Source organism: Dipodomys merriami, unplaced genomic scaffold, assembly GCF_024711535.1.
Source record: "Dipodomys merriami isolate MVZ:Mamm:240054 unplaced genomic scaffold, mDipMer1.0.p SCAF_3, whole genome shotgun sequence".
Lineage (NCBI taxonomy): Eukaryota > Metazoa > Chordata > Mammalia > Rodentia > Heteromyidae > Dipodomys > Dipodomys merriami.
Genome location: NW_027204492.1, coordinates 114419371 through 114435900, shown reverse-complemented (window position 1 = coordinate 114435900; position 16530 = coordinate 114419371). Strand labels below are relative to the sequence as shown.

Here is a 16530-nt window from a genome sequence, read left to right as displayed (position 1 = left end):
CTGCTTCTCAGACTTTTGGCTAATGTAATGTATAAAATATAGTTTTACATGTATGTAATAAATAATTAGGCACATCTCCCCAGTTTTTGGCATGCTTGCTTTGCAATCCATAATAACTTTCCAATATTACTTGAAAACACTTGTTTTTACTGTATATTTGCTGGATAATCATGTGATACAAAAGCTTATAGGATAGAAGCATAAGGAAAGTTTCATGTTTCCATTAACTTGACATTGACAGTGGAATTTTGAGATACATATTTAATTAATGCTTTAATTTAATTAATGTTTTGTGTTCTTCTACATTTACCCCCATTTGGCTTACGTGTAGTGACAATAGGAGTAGTTCATTCACATTTCTGTCAAGTTTGATTTTTTGTGGTTTGTATGTTTTTGTATGACATGTAATGTATACTTGCCTATGGCAGGATACAGGCACATGTAGATATCCAGGTAATAATTTTTGCATCTATCACTTTGATCTTTACTGTGGAATCCTTACAAGTGTCCTCTCAAGATAATAAGAGATTTTCTACCAGGTTCTGTCCCTGTATAAATGATTCTATTGTGGTTTCTTGTCAGTTTTGTGTTCCTTTCGGCAAAGCAGTGAGCACTGGATTTCATTCTGATTGATGATAGCATTAACATCAACTTAATCCAAGCATCTAGGAAACATTTTCTAATAGTCCAGGTAGATTTAAATGACACCTCCACATCAGGAACCAATGGTTCATGGCTGTAATCCTAGAGACTCAGGAGGCTGAGATCTAAGGATTGTGGTTTGAAGCCAGAAAGGGCAGAACAGTCTGTGAGAATTTTATCTCCATTAAACTACACACACACAAAAGCTGGAATTGGAGCTGTGGCTCAAAGTCGTAGAATGCTAGCCTTGAGCAAAAGAAGCTCAAGTACAGTACTCAGGCCCTGAGTTCAAGCCCTATTTATAAAAATAAATAGATCAGTTAATTAATAACACCTCAACAATGGTTGAGGGAAAAAGCAATGGATAGGTGCCCTACTATACCAACTTATATCCTTAGACATATTTGTGTATATTTTCTTATATGGCTTCTGAAAGACAGTAGTGTATTCTCTAAAAGATGACTTTTGAGCATTGCTAAGAACTAGCTAGGTAAAATACAAATAAATTAATACTGGCTTACAGGCAGGTTCAGATATGTACTAGATTGCCACGTGTTTTTCAGAGCAAGTCAGGAACTTCTCAGTGAACCAAAAATTCATCATCGAGGACATGGCTATTAGTCAGCTATGTTCTAGTGTCGGCCTAAATCATACCATCAAACATCTGCCCTCCAGAAACACAAGTTAGTGATGACACTAGTCATACCCCACCTTTTCTCCATGGATTGTTTCAGAAGCTCAGGTGAAAGATACTAGATTCCTCAGGAACTGTGAATTTAGATATGTAATATAGCAGAGAAAGTTCATGGTATAAACTTGAGGGAATGACAGAGGGAAGGATAATATCATATGTTACTTTAATATCTATGGCCATATTAGCAGAGGTCATACAGCATTTGAGGTAATACCCATAGAAGTAAGCCTTCAGAAGCAGCAGACTTCATCCAAAATCCTTTGAGGCATATGCTTCACTGCTGTGATAGAAAGGACATCCCTAGCTCATTAGGAAGGTTTGCATAAAGGAATGTTTCCTCACACCTGGGCCTCTTAGATCCTTGTAGTGCTGAAACAGTATAGCACACATAAAATGTATCTTGACCCATTTCTAGAAAAAAATCCCAAACAGCACACTTTACAGACCCCAAATATGTAACTCTCATGTCAGAAACTGACCCTTAGCATCCCTTTCATTCTCCCCACTACTGATTGACAGTAGAGTTAACCTGCAATGATTTTTGACTGTTGGTAAATTCCCTCCCCTTTCTGCTTCCTTAATTGTGCCAAGATAGTTATGTTGTTCAATATTATTTTAAACTTTCATTATCTTAGCCTTAACTTAAATGTAATAATCTATAATTATTGAATTCATATCAACCAAAAATATAGGAAAATCATTTTCCTGTAAGAATTGTTAACTGTAAAAAGTCTTTAAGATAACAATATCAAAATGAAATGTTTTATAAAGATAAACAGATTTTTGGTGTAATAGTAAATGTTCTAGGATCTACTTGAGTTCAGAATTTACCAGATGGTAGTATATAAAATATTTTGTGATTTGATTCATCTTTTCCTCATATTTATGAAGCTCAATTCACACAGATTTGATTATAATTTAGAGTTCATTCATTCCATTTGGAGATGATGCATGCCCATATATCATATTAGTTATTTATATTCATAGTTAATCTGACAACATAATTGGAAAACTATATTAGAAGTTTTAAAAGGCAGTAGTAATAGTAAGATGTGTTACCTTAGAAAATGATCATCTTTCTAGGTGACTTTCCTGTAACACCTTCCAGAATGCTTCTAATTTTAATGATTAAACAAGAGATATGAATTCTTTAGGCATAATAATCACATTGTACTCCCAACCCCACCTCACCTCTATTATACTGCCCAATGTTTATATACTCTATGAATTTATGTTGAACAACAAAATAAATGGATAAATGGGTCCTTAAAAAGGTGACTTTAAGTTGGGCGCCAGTGGCTCATGCCTCTAAATCTAGCTACTCAGGAGGCTGAGATCTGAATATCGAGGTTCAAAGCCAGCCCTGGCAGGAAAGTCCATGAGACTCTTATCTCCAATAAACCACTAAAAAACCAGAAGTGGTGCTGTGGCTCAAGCCATAGAGAGCTCTCCTTGAGCTGAAGAGCTGAGGGATAGCACCCAAGCCCAGAGTTCAAGCCCTATAACTGCCAAAAAAAGGTGACTTTAAAGAGTAGGTCTCGGTAACACATCTATAATTCAATCACTAAATGATCAATGTAGGAGGATTGTGAGTTCCAGGCTAGTCTAGGCTAAAGAATAAATTTGGATGCAGTCTGAGCTATAGATCAAACTCAACATCAAATAAATGAAAACAATAAATAAGGTGGCTAGAACTTGTAACATTTACTAAAGAGAAAGATCAGAAAAATTTTCACTAGTAAAAATACATTTTATAGGGCTGGAGATGTGGCTCAGTGATATAGTGCTTGCCCAAGCCTTGAGTTCAAACCCCAGTACCTAAAAAATACATGTTTTAAATATTAGGAAAATGCTTAAAATTATATGTGGGGCCTTCAAATACTGCCTAGCAATGTATAGTATACTTGACAGATTTATGAGTATAGGCGAGAATGATTGGCTGGAGGCAGCTGTATTCTGGTAGCTGATTGGTTGTACAGGCAGCACAAAGCAGGTTATGACATCACAAACTCACTCTTCAGTTTTAGTCAGAGACAGTGCCTTAATAACCTAAGGAGATGTCCACCAAGAGTCAAACCTCATCTCCTTCTGTCTCCTCTACCAAGGATCTCATTTAGGAGTGATGTCAGTATCTCTGCTTTTGGAAGCAGTGACCAACCATCGGAAAGAGGTATATTTTACCACTAAGACAGTAAGTCTCTGTGCAGAAATACCTAACAGTATACTTCTTTGTATAAAACAGCCTCTATCAGGGAGTAATTTTGACTTGTTGATTTTCAGGAGGCAGAAATATTCAACAAAAGATCCCGACTGGCATCCTTTAACAACTTGTTGCTTTGAACTTTCCCGTTTTTGTAATGGCATTTGAAGCTCAAGTGGTGATGGATAGATTAACAGGATGTGGTAAGATTTATCATCAAAATAATAGAAACACTCTAGGATGGAGGAAAATGGGAGAGAAAAGCTACAGAAAAGGTTGGAATCTATTCGGAAGTTTTAAAAAACTATCTGTATATTTAAAAATATTAGATGGAAGCAGGATGTCAGGTAAGAGACAAAAACAACAAAAACCCCACTTTTCCTTGTCTTAAATTCTACTTTTTAATGTTTGACTTTGCTGATTATTACTTTTTCCTAAAGATAATTGATGAAGGAAAATGTACTAAAATAAGTAACAAATTCAAAGATTCAAAGCACTAGAGTCATGGTTATCATAAATTTATGTGTTCTCAAAGTAAAATCATAGTTTAAATGATTTTTCCTAAAATATGTTTTAAGTTTAATGATTATTTCAGATACGATGTAATGCTTTAAGTCACAATTTACTGTAGTTCCATAATACAAGAATATGGAGTTTTTTTTTTAGTTTGATGTACTGGTGTGTATTTAACTATTAATTTCCCTTTTATGTAAAACAGGATATTTTCCCTTAGAATTTAGGCAAGCAAAAAGTAATTATAAGAACTGGATACTAGTGGCTCAGGCCTTGTAATCCTAGCTACTCAGGAGGCTGAGATCTGAGAATCATGATTTGAAGTCAGCCTGGGCAAGAAAGTCCTTGAGACTATAATCTCTAATAAACTACCCGGAAAAAGCCAGAAGTGGTGCTGTGGCCCAAATGGTAGAGTCTTAGCTTTGAGTGGGAGAAGCTTAAGGACAGTGTCCAGTCCCTGAGATCAAGTCCTAGGACCAGCATCAATATCTAGTATAGGTATGAGTCAAGCGGAAAAGGTCAGATAATGTGATGTTAGGAAAATGAACCCTTAAATATGTATTTTAATGTTTTCGTTTCTTTCATGCATGTGTTTCTAACGCATTTATAAGATTATTTCTTTGTTGCTTTGTATGTCCCTCCCCCACAGTGTAACCCCCGCTTTCACTATATTTGATGTCAGTATAACATGTGGAAGAGATGGGGACAAACAAGTCGTTTAAGGATTCAGGTGGACCTGTTGCAACAATGAGAAGTACAAAATGTCATGTCAAAACCAGCTTTACAATGTCGGTGTGGGGGGGAGGGGGGTATAATTGGGTGGGGGGAGGGGGGAGGCTGGGAAGGGAGGTGAAGGGTAAACAAAGGAGGAGGCTGCAATGCTTGGTAAGAAATGTATGCATTATCCTGCCCATGTAATTGTAGCCCCTCTGTACAGTATGTTCTCAAATAAAATAAAATAAAATTTAAAAAAAAGTAAAAAAGTAATCATAGGAACATAGGAATATAAGACTTAATGAGTTTGGAAGAATTCCATTCAAATGTTTTATTACAATTGTTTTGCAAAATTCTAACTTCCCACACAATTTTTTGGAGCCAAGAGCTATGGCTCACAGTTGTAATCTTAGCTACTCATGAGGCTGAGATCTCAAGATCCCGGTTCAAAGACAATCCCAAGCAGGAAAGTCTGTGCGACTCTTATCCCTACTAAAACTACCAGAAAGAAAGCCACAAATGACGTTGCAACTTAAGTGGTAGAGTCCTAGCCTTGAGTAAAAAAGAAGCTCAGGGACAGTGCCGAGGCCCTGAGTTCAAGCCTCAGAACCAGCACACACACACAAAAAGATATGCTTAGGGTGTCATCCTTCTAGAAGTTAGGTATACTCTCTCACTAGAAACTAAAAGATTTGTTAAGAGCCCTGTAGAACATTAAAGACATTTCCTTGTAAAAGCTTAATGGTCTTGTACACAGGTTTACCAATTAATTACAACAAAAACTTCTAGTTCCATGTTCCCCTTCTTCCTTGTCCTCCAAATACATACAACAAAACTAAACAAGGTAACTTCATTGACATACCTAACAATTCTTTCTTCAAATATATGTACTAAGAAGACACTTTTTTACAAATTCTATTTTCTACTATTATTCCACGGGCACCCCGTGTAAATTAGAAATAAGAATACAAGCTCTCGAAATAAAAGCCTAAATTTTACTTTTTGTTTTATTGGAAAAACAACAGTAGCCTAAAATTATATACATTTTCAGAGAAAGGACAAACCATCACAGTGATTCAGTAAAGTCACAACTTGGAACACTGCTGCTATTCACCTATGTTCAAGTATGGGCCTACATCACAGCACAAAATATCTGCCCTTCTAAAAGATAAGTAAGTGAAGATTTTGAAAACCTTTTTGAAGTAATTACTTTGTCCTAGTCCTTTTGTCACCATGTTTTGCTTTCAGAAATTGTAAACACAAGGGATGCAGTCCTTTGAAATTGTAGGGTGCAGGCTGCTTACATGCCTCATGTTTCAGAAAATTTTATGTTCAACACGTGACTACTGAGGAAATAATTACATTGCAATTCTTTGTCATTACTGTGTTCCTAACAGTCCATCAATGAGCAGAAGCGTTCTATGCAAATGTATGGTCAACAAACCATGGCCTATTTTGGTAATGGCATTAGTCTCAACTTAATCCAAGCGTCTAGGAATAGCTCAGGTGCTCCTATACGAGATCTGGTGACAGCAACAGCAAGGTGCCCTTGAACAGCAATTATATCATGATACACATTTTTCATGTCTTCTCTAATTCCCTACAAACCTGATGATAACACAAGATATAAGCAGATGAAGAGGGTATACCCAACCTAGTGTGGCCATGCTAGAATGTCTACCATCTTGGCCAGAGTATCACTAAGATAGTATTACACATTCAGTTATTAGATAATTTGCTTATTTTCAGATGTATTTTCAAATCATTAGGAAGATCTATCTCCCCAAATTTTTTCCATTGGTAAATTTTTAAATATATATAATATATAAATATATATAATATATAAATATATTAAAATATATAATATATATAATATATATATAAATATAATAAATATTAAGGTGTTATACAGGGGGGTTCCCATTTCAAAAGTCAGGTAATGAGTACCTTTTTTTTGGACAATGTCTCCCCTTCCTTTGTTTTTCCCAAGTTTTCCCCTTGTGTTCCTACCCAAAAGTTGCATAGTTTATTTTTATTTTCTACTTAGTGTCTACTGAGTACCATGCCTGTATTTGTTCTTCCTTCTTCCCTCCATTTCTACACCTCTGTTGCCCATCAAAATACAAAAATTAACAATCAAACAAAAACAAAATAAAGCAAAACAAATACTACCATCACCACCAACAAAACCCATGTTTCCATTTCCTGGAATTAGTTTCAATAAGTATTTTAAATATTCGAGGCATTTCTCCTTTGAGTTCTTCTTTTTTTTTTTTATTGTGAAAATACCATACAGAGGGGTTACAATTACATGGGCAAGATAACGAATACATTTCTTATCAAGCATTGTTGCCTCCTCCTTTGTTTCCCCTTCCCATCCCTTCCCATACCCGCCCCCAGCCCCTACCCAGTCCCCCCCCCCCCACCAAAGTTGTAAAGTTCGTTTTTCGACATACAACTTGTACATCTCATTGTTGCAATGGGTCCACCTGTATTACTATTTAAGTGATTTGTTTTATTCCCTTCCCCTCCACAAATTATACCAATATCAAATATTCTATTTTCATTTCATTCACTCAATTTTAGAGAATAAAGAGTGAAGGAAGTAGTTTTCAGGATATCCATCTCAGTGATAGAGAAGATTTGCTGATATCTTAATTGTAATTAAAGGGATTATCTTTCCATGCAGTGTCCTGAGACTACTCTCAGTAGAAATGATAAAACTGGAAACCACACAAGCCACGTAAGACTTCCTTGATGTATTGCCCGAGATGTCCCAGTAAAACAAAGACGTTACATAGTAGAACATCACTATTATCTAGCATAATGCCTCCGTAGGACAAAATCCCCAGCATAGGATGTCTGACCTTCACATGTACAACTAGATATTGACTATGTCCACAATTATTCTTCACACTAACTTTTGTATAAGTTCTCAGGTACCAAGTGATAGATCCATTCACAGTTATTGTGATCGTGGGTTTTATTTTTGGGGTCCGGTTGTGGGGCCTGAACTCTGGGCCTGGGCACTGTCCCTCAGCTCTTCAGCTCAAGGCTAGCGCTCTACCACTTGAGCCACAGCGCCACTTCCGGCTTTTTTCTTTTTGCTTATGTGGTACTGAGGAATCGAACCCAGGGCCTCATGCATGCAAGGTAAGCGCTCTACCACTGAGCCACCTTCCCAGCCCCTGATCATGGGTTTTCTACTTTATATTGTAGATAAAGATTGTGTTGATCTTATGTGTGCTGAAGAATTGGTTATTTTCTAGTCCATTGTCATTGTTCTTGTTATTGAGTCTGATGATAAGCATAGGAATTTTTTCAGGTATCTACTCACAAAAGGATGAGTGCTATTGATGTTAGACTTCACCTTGAATTTATCTGTGTATCTTGTTAGAGTTAAAGGATGCCTTAACAATGGTGATGATAATGGTAATGTCCCAGCAAAGTAATTTATACCCTACAACATAATTGTGCATGTTTTTCCCACATGTTCTTAGATAGTGAATATTAGGGTCCCTAAACATTACTTATTGAACATTGCTAAGAAACAGGTAAGTAAATATAGGGATGACCTCTCATGATACCATTAACCACAAATCAATCCAGGTATTCAAATAAGAGTTCAAATTTTCCTTAATGGTTTTGTGGAGTTAGTAAGCAGGCTTTCCATGTTCCCTATCAGAGAGCTGAAAAACCTAGAAAGGATCCTGATAAAGCTAGTTAAAACCAGGTAGGTGATAATCTTACCATACTATTTCAGGCTACAATAAGAACTGGTTTCATTGGAACCAAAGAAATGTAGAATCTGATTAATTTGAAAATTACTCATTGTAGGAAATAATCTTCAAGAGAGCATTCACAGGCATTCCATTAGTAATCATAATATTGCTGAACAGAGACCCACAATTTACAATTACCCCCTCCTTTTTTTCTGGTCGTGGGGCTTGTCTCTGAGCTTTTAGGCTAAGGTGCTAGCTGTACCACTTTGAGCCACAGCACCACTTCAATTTTCTGGTGGCTAATTGGAGATGAGTCTCATGGACTTTCCTTCCCTGAGTGGTTTCCAACTGCAATCTTTAGATCTCAACTTCCTGAATAGCTAGGATTACAGGTGTAGGTGTGAGCCATTGGCTCCTAGCTTCACAAGGCCCATTTAGTATTCAAACTGGACCTAATGTCTCTTAAGTTCACATAATAGTAATACTTTACAGATTCCACAGGATAAAGTGTTACAAAACAATTAACACAAAAAATCCACTTATCTAAAAGTGATTATTAAGCCCAGTTAACTAAATTATTTTATTTATTTATTTAATGGAAAAATTATTCATTGTGTCTCTAATATCTGAAGTCTGCTCTGCTTGGTTTCTGTTTTCCTCTTTTCTCACTGCTCTGTCTTTGACTAATAATAATAAAATCTTTGACAGATTTTGCCTTGTAAATCATCTTAAAGCTCTTTTGTCTAACACATTCAGGAACTACAAAAAAACCATGGGAAATGAGTAGAGTGACAGTTTTGTCAAACTAGTCAGGAGGTCACAAGGTTCCTGCATCCTCAGGGAAGGTCACTAGGCATTTCCTTGCCTGTCAACTTGCCTTTCTTTTCTTTTTGTCTTTGTTTCCCTACCTTTGTCTCTCTCTGTGTTCTTTCCTGTTTCATCAGGCCTTTCAGATAGGTTTCGGGATTCACTCAATCTTTATTTTCTTTTCAAGAATCTGCAATTTTAGAAAATGAGAGCGTCACATGAAAAACTCCAAAGATAAGGCTGACTAGATATTAAATACCTTGTCCCTGGGTGAAATGGAGTGAACCTAGAGGGCTGGTTAGATCCCTGCATTTTTTCCCACAAAAGGAAAGATTTCCTCCTGAGACTCAGTGGAGGCCATGCTTGAAGTAATTCCATAAATTCTGTCTTCAGAAGCCAAACACTTTTGATCCAAGACTGCTTTTTTTTAGATTTTTTTATTGTGTTGGTATAATTTGTGGAGGGAAGGGAAAAAAACAAAATGTTTAAATAGGGATACAGGTGGACCCATTGCAACAATGAGAAGTACAAGATGTTATATCGAAAAACGAACTTTACAACTTTGGCCAAGACTGCTTTAAGACACATACTTTATTACTGTGATAGAAAAGAGGTGCCCAGCTTGTTAGAAAGATTCTGATAATGGGATGTTTTCCTCACATTGGAACCACCTAACTCCCCATAGTGCTAAAACATTATGACACACATAAAATGGGATAGCTAACCCATTTCTGGAAATAATGTCCCAAAATGGCACATGACAGGAACCTACACTTAACAGCCCTTTTCCTCTCACTACTATTAACAGCTGGAAGCTTAATAACAACTTGTTTATCTCTACCTTCCTCCCTTTATATTCTAGCAATCACTCTACCTAATGCCAAGCCTTTGTCTATAAAACACCTGCTGCCAATACCTTTGTTTTTTGAAATATTCATGAGAAATCTTGAGCTTACTTTTCTCTTTATTTTTCCTTTGTATTTTAAAAAGTTAACTAATTTTATCTTTTTGGGTGTTTTGTATAATTTTATTGAAAACTTCATAATATCTTAGGGGAACTTATAAAGTTTTTTTTTATTTAAGTAGTTGTACAAAGGAGGTGCCATTCAACAAATCCGTTTATGAATCTAATGCATCTTGATCTATGTCACTTCTTTTATCATTCTCCCCCATCCCTCCTAGCCCAAATCCTCCCCTCAGTTTTCTTTTTTTTATTATTGTGAAAATACCGTACAGAGGAGTTACAATTACATGGGCAAGATAGTGAGTACATTTCTTATCAAGCATTGTAGCCTCCTCCTTTGTTTCCCCTTCCCATCCCTTCTCATCTCCCCCCCTCAGTTTTATTAATTTTATAGTTGTACAAATGAGATTCAATTCAGCGTGTCCATTTATGTCTACAGTGCCAACCCCAACATTTTCTTTCCACTTTCATCTATCCCAACATCTCCTGCATCCTCAAATTTTCAAATTTTCTCATTCCATTTTCACATATGTACATTGAGTATTAGCACTTTCTTCACTCACCATTCCTCTCTGTCCACTTCTCTGGCCTCATGTTCTTCATCTCCAGCACTGACCAAAAACACTCATTGCTTTTAACATTTATTTCTAAAACCAAATTTTAAAATTGTTTCAATAGGTTCTTTTACTAGGGCTAGTAGAGGATATTGTCATAGGTTAATTTAAGAAGCACTTTCAAACACATACCATACACATTCAGCCTACAACTATAAGGATAAACATGAAGATTTTGGTTCTTGGAGTATTCTCCCACTGTCTCCTGCTTTCTTGATTGTGCTAGGGTAGTTACACTGTTCGAGGTCATTTAAAAAATTTTATTGCCTTAGCAAGCCTTTTTTGTTTCTGGTTGTAAGCCTGTGTATTGTCCCTGAGCTTTTGTGCTCAAGGTTAGCACTCTACCAGTTGAGTAATAGCTCCATTTCTAGCTTTTAGTGGTTAATTGGAGGTAAGAGCTCAGGGACTTTCCTACCTGTCCTGGCTTCAAACTGTGCTCCTCAGATCTCAATCTCCTCAATAGTTAACATTTAATACTCTTAAACTCATATAATAACCAAAAACCTATTTAAGAACTGTTTTCTCCACAACTACTGTTTCCTTATTAAACAGAAAGTCATTAACACCCCAAACAAAATTTTTTATAACAAAAATAGATTTTCAGTGTAATATGAAATGTTCTGGGATCTACATCAATTCAGAATTTACTACATAAGAGTATATAAAATAACTTATGATGTCATTTATATTCTCCCCTATATCTCAAGCACAATTCTTATACTTGACCTGTACACACAGCATTAAAAATAATTTAGAGAAGCCAGGTGCTGGTGGGTCATGCCTGTAATCCTAGTTTATCAGGAGGCTGCAATCTGATTACTGTTCGAATCCAGCCTGGGCAGGAAAGTCAAGAAGACTCTATCTCAAATAAACTACTCCAGGGCTGTGGCTCCAGGGGTAGAGCACTAACCTTGAGCACAAAGAGGCTCAGGGGCAGCACCCAGGCCCAGAGTTCAAGCCCCAAGACTGGCAGGAAGAAGAAGAGGATGAGGAAGAGGAAGAGGAAGAAGAAGTAGAAGGAGGAGGAGGAGGAAGAAGAGGAGGAGGAGGAGGAGGAGGAGGAGGAGGAGGAAGAGAAGAGGAGGAGGAGGAGGAGGGGAAGGAGGAGGAGGGGGAGGAGGAGATATGGATAAATTCATATGTACCATGTTATCTATTTATATTCATAGTATTTTGGCAAAATAATTGGAAAATTATGTCTGTAAAACATTTAAAAAGCAGTGGTAAGATTACTTTGGAGGATGGTGGCAATCTTTCAAAGGTGATAGTCTTGGAATTTCTTCCAGAATGCTTCCACTTTTTTTCTTGGTTTAAAAAAATTAATTTACTTAATTATTATTATAGAGGGAATACAATTGTATGAGTCAGATAATAAGTACACTTTCTTTCATACAGAGTCTTCCCTTCTCTCATTCTTTCCCAGTCCCTCCCTCCCATCTCCACCCAAGTGTTGGATAGTTCACTTTCATCTGTGTCCAGTGAGCTCCACTGCTGTACTTCTTCTTCCTTTTCCCCTCAAGTTCTGTATTCTCCCCCCAGCTCGTCAAAGATGTACACATGAATACACCATACATAAGATCAAAAAGTCAGAATCATTAAAAACTATAAACTAAAAAAAGTCTTTTGTTTCCATATCTTAGAGTTTATTTCAGTTTGAGCAAGGGATGCGAGTAGTTAGAATAGTAAGCACCCTATATTCTCTTTTCCTTTTCTTTTTTTTTTGTCGAAGAGCAGAACTTAAACAGCACTTGATTCTGTTTTTACTCTTGGCTAACACTCTGCTGACTGAGTCATGCCTCCAACCTCCACACTATACTCTCAATCCCTACCCCTCCCATAAGTCTACACCTCTACCACACTTCCTAGTACTTATATATGCTAAAAATTTCTGTTGAACAACTAAATGAATGGATGAATCTTTAAAGAGGTGACTTTAAACTAGCTGTGGTAGCACATCATACCTCTCACTTGGATGGTAGACGTAGGAGGATTGAGAGTCTGAGGCTACAGAGTGAATTGGGAGGCAGCATGGGCAAGCTACTACAACAAAAAACTAAAACCTAAACCAAACCAAACTAGATGTTGTATTCAGCAATGAAGGAAAAAGACTGGAATAAATTTTCACTAGCTTAAAAAAAAAGACATTTAATTGGGCTGGAGAGATGGATTCGTGGTATAATACCTGCCTAGAAAGCATGAAGTCATGAGTCCAAATCTCAGTACTGGCAAAAATATATTTTATAAAGTTGAAGGAAAGTGTTTTCAATTATATATGGGGCTTTAAAAATGTTTCATAGGAATGAGTAGTACACTTCAAAGGATATGTGGCAGGCCTCGATCAGTTCAAGGAATCTGTGTTCTGGATGCTGATTGGCTGTATAGACAGCATAAAGCTGGTTGTGACATCATGAATTCAGTGTTCATTTCCAGCAATAGTGTATTAGCAACCTGCGGAGCTAAGTAGAGTCAAACTGCACCTCCTCTTGTCTCCTCCTTAAGGTGAGAAAGGGTGGGTTTGGGTAGCATTCTGCTGATGGGACTAGTGGAAGACATGCCCAACAGTCAGAGAAGTACATCCTACTATCAAGTTGCTAAGATTAGGGCAGAGTACAGAACACTGTTCCTCATTGTATAAACCATACTCCATCTGGAGTTTTGGTCTTTTGACTTTCAGGAGGATTTTCTAACAAATGTACTTAAGAGGCAGATCAAGTCTCTGAAGTAATTATAGAGAGCTTTAAGAGTGAAATTACTTCTGTATAGGTGAAGAGAGATATGAACCTAAATCACAACACAGGATGTGTCTTGCCTTCATCTGCAAATGAAGGAATGAGGATGTGGCTAACCCTTATTATTAACAGATCTGTGTTGTGAAGCCTTCAACAATATTAGTGCATTTAGTCTAGTTTTTGTAATATTTCTATAGCAAGAAAATAAAAGTTGAACTTGTAATGTGACACTTATGTTATACTGGTTAATTGTTGTTGTTGACCTGTCACAAAGCAATTTTAAAATGTGTTTTTTCTTTTCCTGAAGGGAATGTAAATAAAAACGTGTAGAACACAGTTTGACCTACAAAGTTACATATGTTTTAATATGCATTTAGTTACGTCTCATGGAGAGTACAGGTTTAAGAAAATACTACATTTAATTCTTAAGACATTCTTATTCTCAGGTTCACATTTGAGGAATGGTTTGTGCACTACGACATTTCTCCAATTTCACTAATACACTGAAAACATGCCTGTGTCCATAAGAAGGCCACTAAACCTTATATTAGTGTATGCTGACCAATAGGGCATGTGCACTGAGCCTCGAAATTTTAGAGACATAAAGAGGAATTTGGGCACTCTTGAGCATTTCCATCATGGGTACAGGACCAGGGCAGATATTTACAAAGCTAAAAGTAGTATAGCTGGACCCTTAAGTGTTACAGTGACCTTGTGAACTACATTGTGTCATATAGGATCTCCTTGATGCATTTTTCTGAGATAAGACACGCTTTTGAGCTGACAAAGCCATCAAGCAGAGCAATTTATTTCAATTTAATGATGGTCTGGGCAAAAACCTGACCCCATTTTCTGGCCTTCGTCTATGTAGTGAAGTGCTGATGGTATCCCCTCAATCCTCCTTATTTCTAATGTCTCATTTACAATTGTCAAGAAACACAATTATGATTCCATTAGCAATTGTTGTGAACATGAGCTTACATTTTTATATGTTTAAGCTGTTTGCATTGGGGCATTCTTTGTGTCCAGTTTCACTGTTGTTACTATTAACCTCAAGTGATATTTTGCAAGAACCTTGGACTCTCCAAATATTACCCAGGTATTTAAATAGAACTGAAATATACCTTAACAATGGCGATGCTGAATAATTTATATTCTAAAAGATATTTGTCTGAATTTCTCTCAGGTCAGAATGGTTCCTAACAATTTATAACAAAGAATGACTAAGAACAGTGAAGTGATATATTGGTCCTAGCATGATACTATCTCATATTCAATATCATACTTTATGAGGAGAGTATGTGTATCTGGATACTGTTATATTTTACAGATGTCCAAGAAAATGGCAATAATGTAGAAATATAATAATAGGGCATATTCATATATTTAACCATTGTATGTTCAGATACACATTTAAGGCCCTTTTATACTCATTTCTATCAGGCATATATAATGCTTAATTTAATGCAACTCCAAAGTTCCAATCAAGACTTACATGTTATTACACAATCACACTAATAATGAATATTAAATTCTTGTACTGAGAAAAGTATAAAAAGGGGTACAGAAAGTTCCCATTACACATGTCTGGGGTCATTTTTTACTAAATAAATTCTGTGGATTTCCTCTCAGGAGGATAATGGGTCTTTTAGAAGAGATACTACCCATTATCCATGTAATATAACTACATACTGAAAAATACAGATGACAAAACCTGTGACCATAAAAACAAATTCATGTACAAAATTCTTATATACTGATACATTTTACAGTGTGGACAAATCATCAAAGAATATCAATAATATAACAAAGAGGAACACTAATAGAATTCCTCAAGGTGCAATCATGAACTTAAGTCATAGCACAACATATCTACATTCAAACCTAGGTAAGTGAAAATGTATAATGGACTTTTCTGGGAACCAAGTATTGTGTGCACTGGCTAAGGACAAGAATGAGGGATTCCGTAGGAATTATAGCATGTAGAGGATGAAATGTTTAGGGTGGGAAAACAAATGTTTTAAACATGTGAATATTATGGTTATGTATGATCATATACTGTGTTTCTTTTGCAGTTCTGTGTTCCTCCCAGCCCAGCAATAAGCACATAATTTCAGAATATATGTAGGAAAATCAAAATAACCAAATCTGATAATAGATAGCATCAGCCTCAAATTAACTCAACTATGTAGGAACTAAACGTCAAATATTTCTTCACAATATGTGGAGAGCCTTAGATAAGTTTTTATGGTAAACAACTGTACCCTGATAAATCTTTGTTTCAGGTCCTCTACAAGACTAAACTCCATAGAAGGCACTTGCTAGGAGATTGATAGTAACAGATGAATGCAAACTTACCCTAGTGTACAAAATCTCCTGTTGAATACACAGGTAGGGGGAAAGTGGGCCTACATGCAGGCAGCATGTCCTGGCTAGTGCACAGGTAGAAAGTAATGCCATATTCAGGCATTACAGCCCCTTCTCTTTTCAAATACACTTGCAAAATGCCTAGCAGACACTTTGCTCTCAGCTATGTATGCAACTATGTATGACTTTGCAACTGGTAGCTACTTAATATTACTAGGAGGCAAAAAAACTCATGGACAGCCCCCTAAGACCTGAGTTCATCCCCAAGACTGACAAAAAATAGCATAATGGACATCACCAAATGATATCTGGAAACATTGCTGAGGAGAGCAAGAAGAGAAAAGGAATATATTATAGTAGATGCAAATTCATATATATATGTGTGTGTGTTTACAAAAGGCTTATTATACTAAGGATTATCTTTATTTTGTTCCCTTTGATGTTAAAGATGAATGTTTCCTTGTATTTCTATTTAAAACATACTTCATTTGGAATCTTTCCTTGTATCTATTTAAAATTATTTTGTTTTGAATGGTTTAATGCATGCAGTGACAGAGCCCTAAC

The 16530-nt window shown here is 36.4% G+C and overlaps 1 long non-coding RNA gene across 1 annotated transcript in view; it reads right to left on the bottom strand.

Annotated features, from left to right (window-relative positions):
• Positions 1–9479, bottom strand: part of LOC138840492 (uncharacterized) — a 95027-nt gene extending 85548 nt beyond the window's left edge. Inside the window, exon 1 of the long non-coding RNA XR_011376085.1 lies at positions 9394–9479. This is a non-coding gene — a long non-coding RNA (uncharacterized lncRNA). The remainder of the gene's footprint in view (positions 1–9393) is intronic.
• Positions 9480–16530: the final 7051 nt, after the last annotated feature.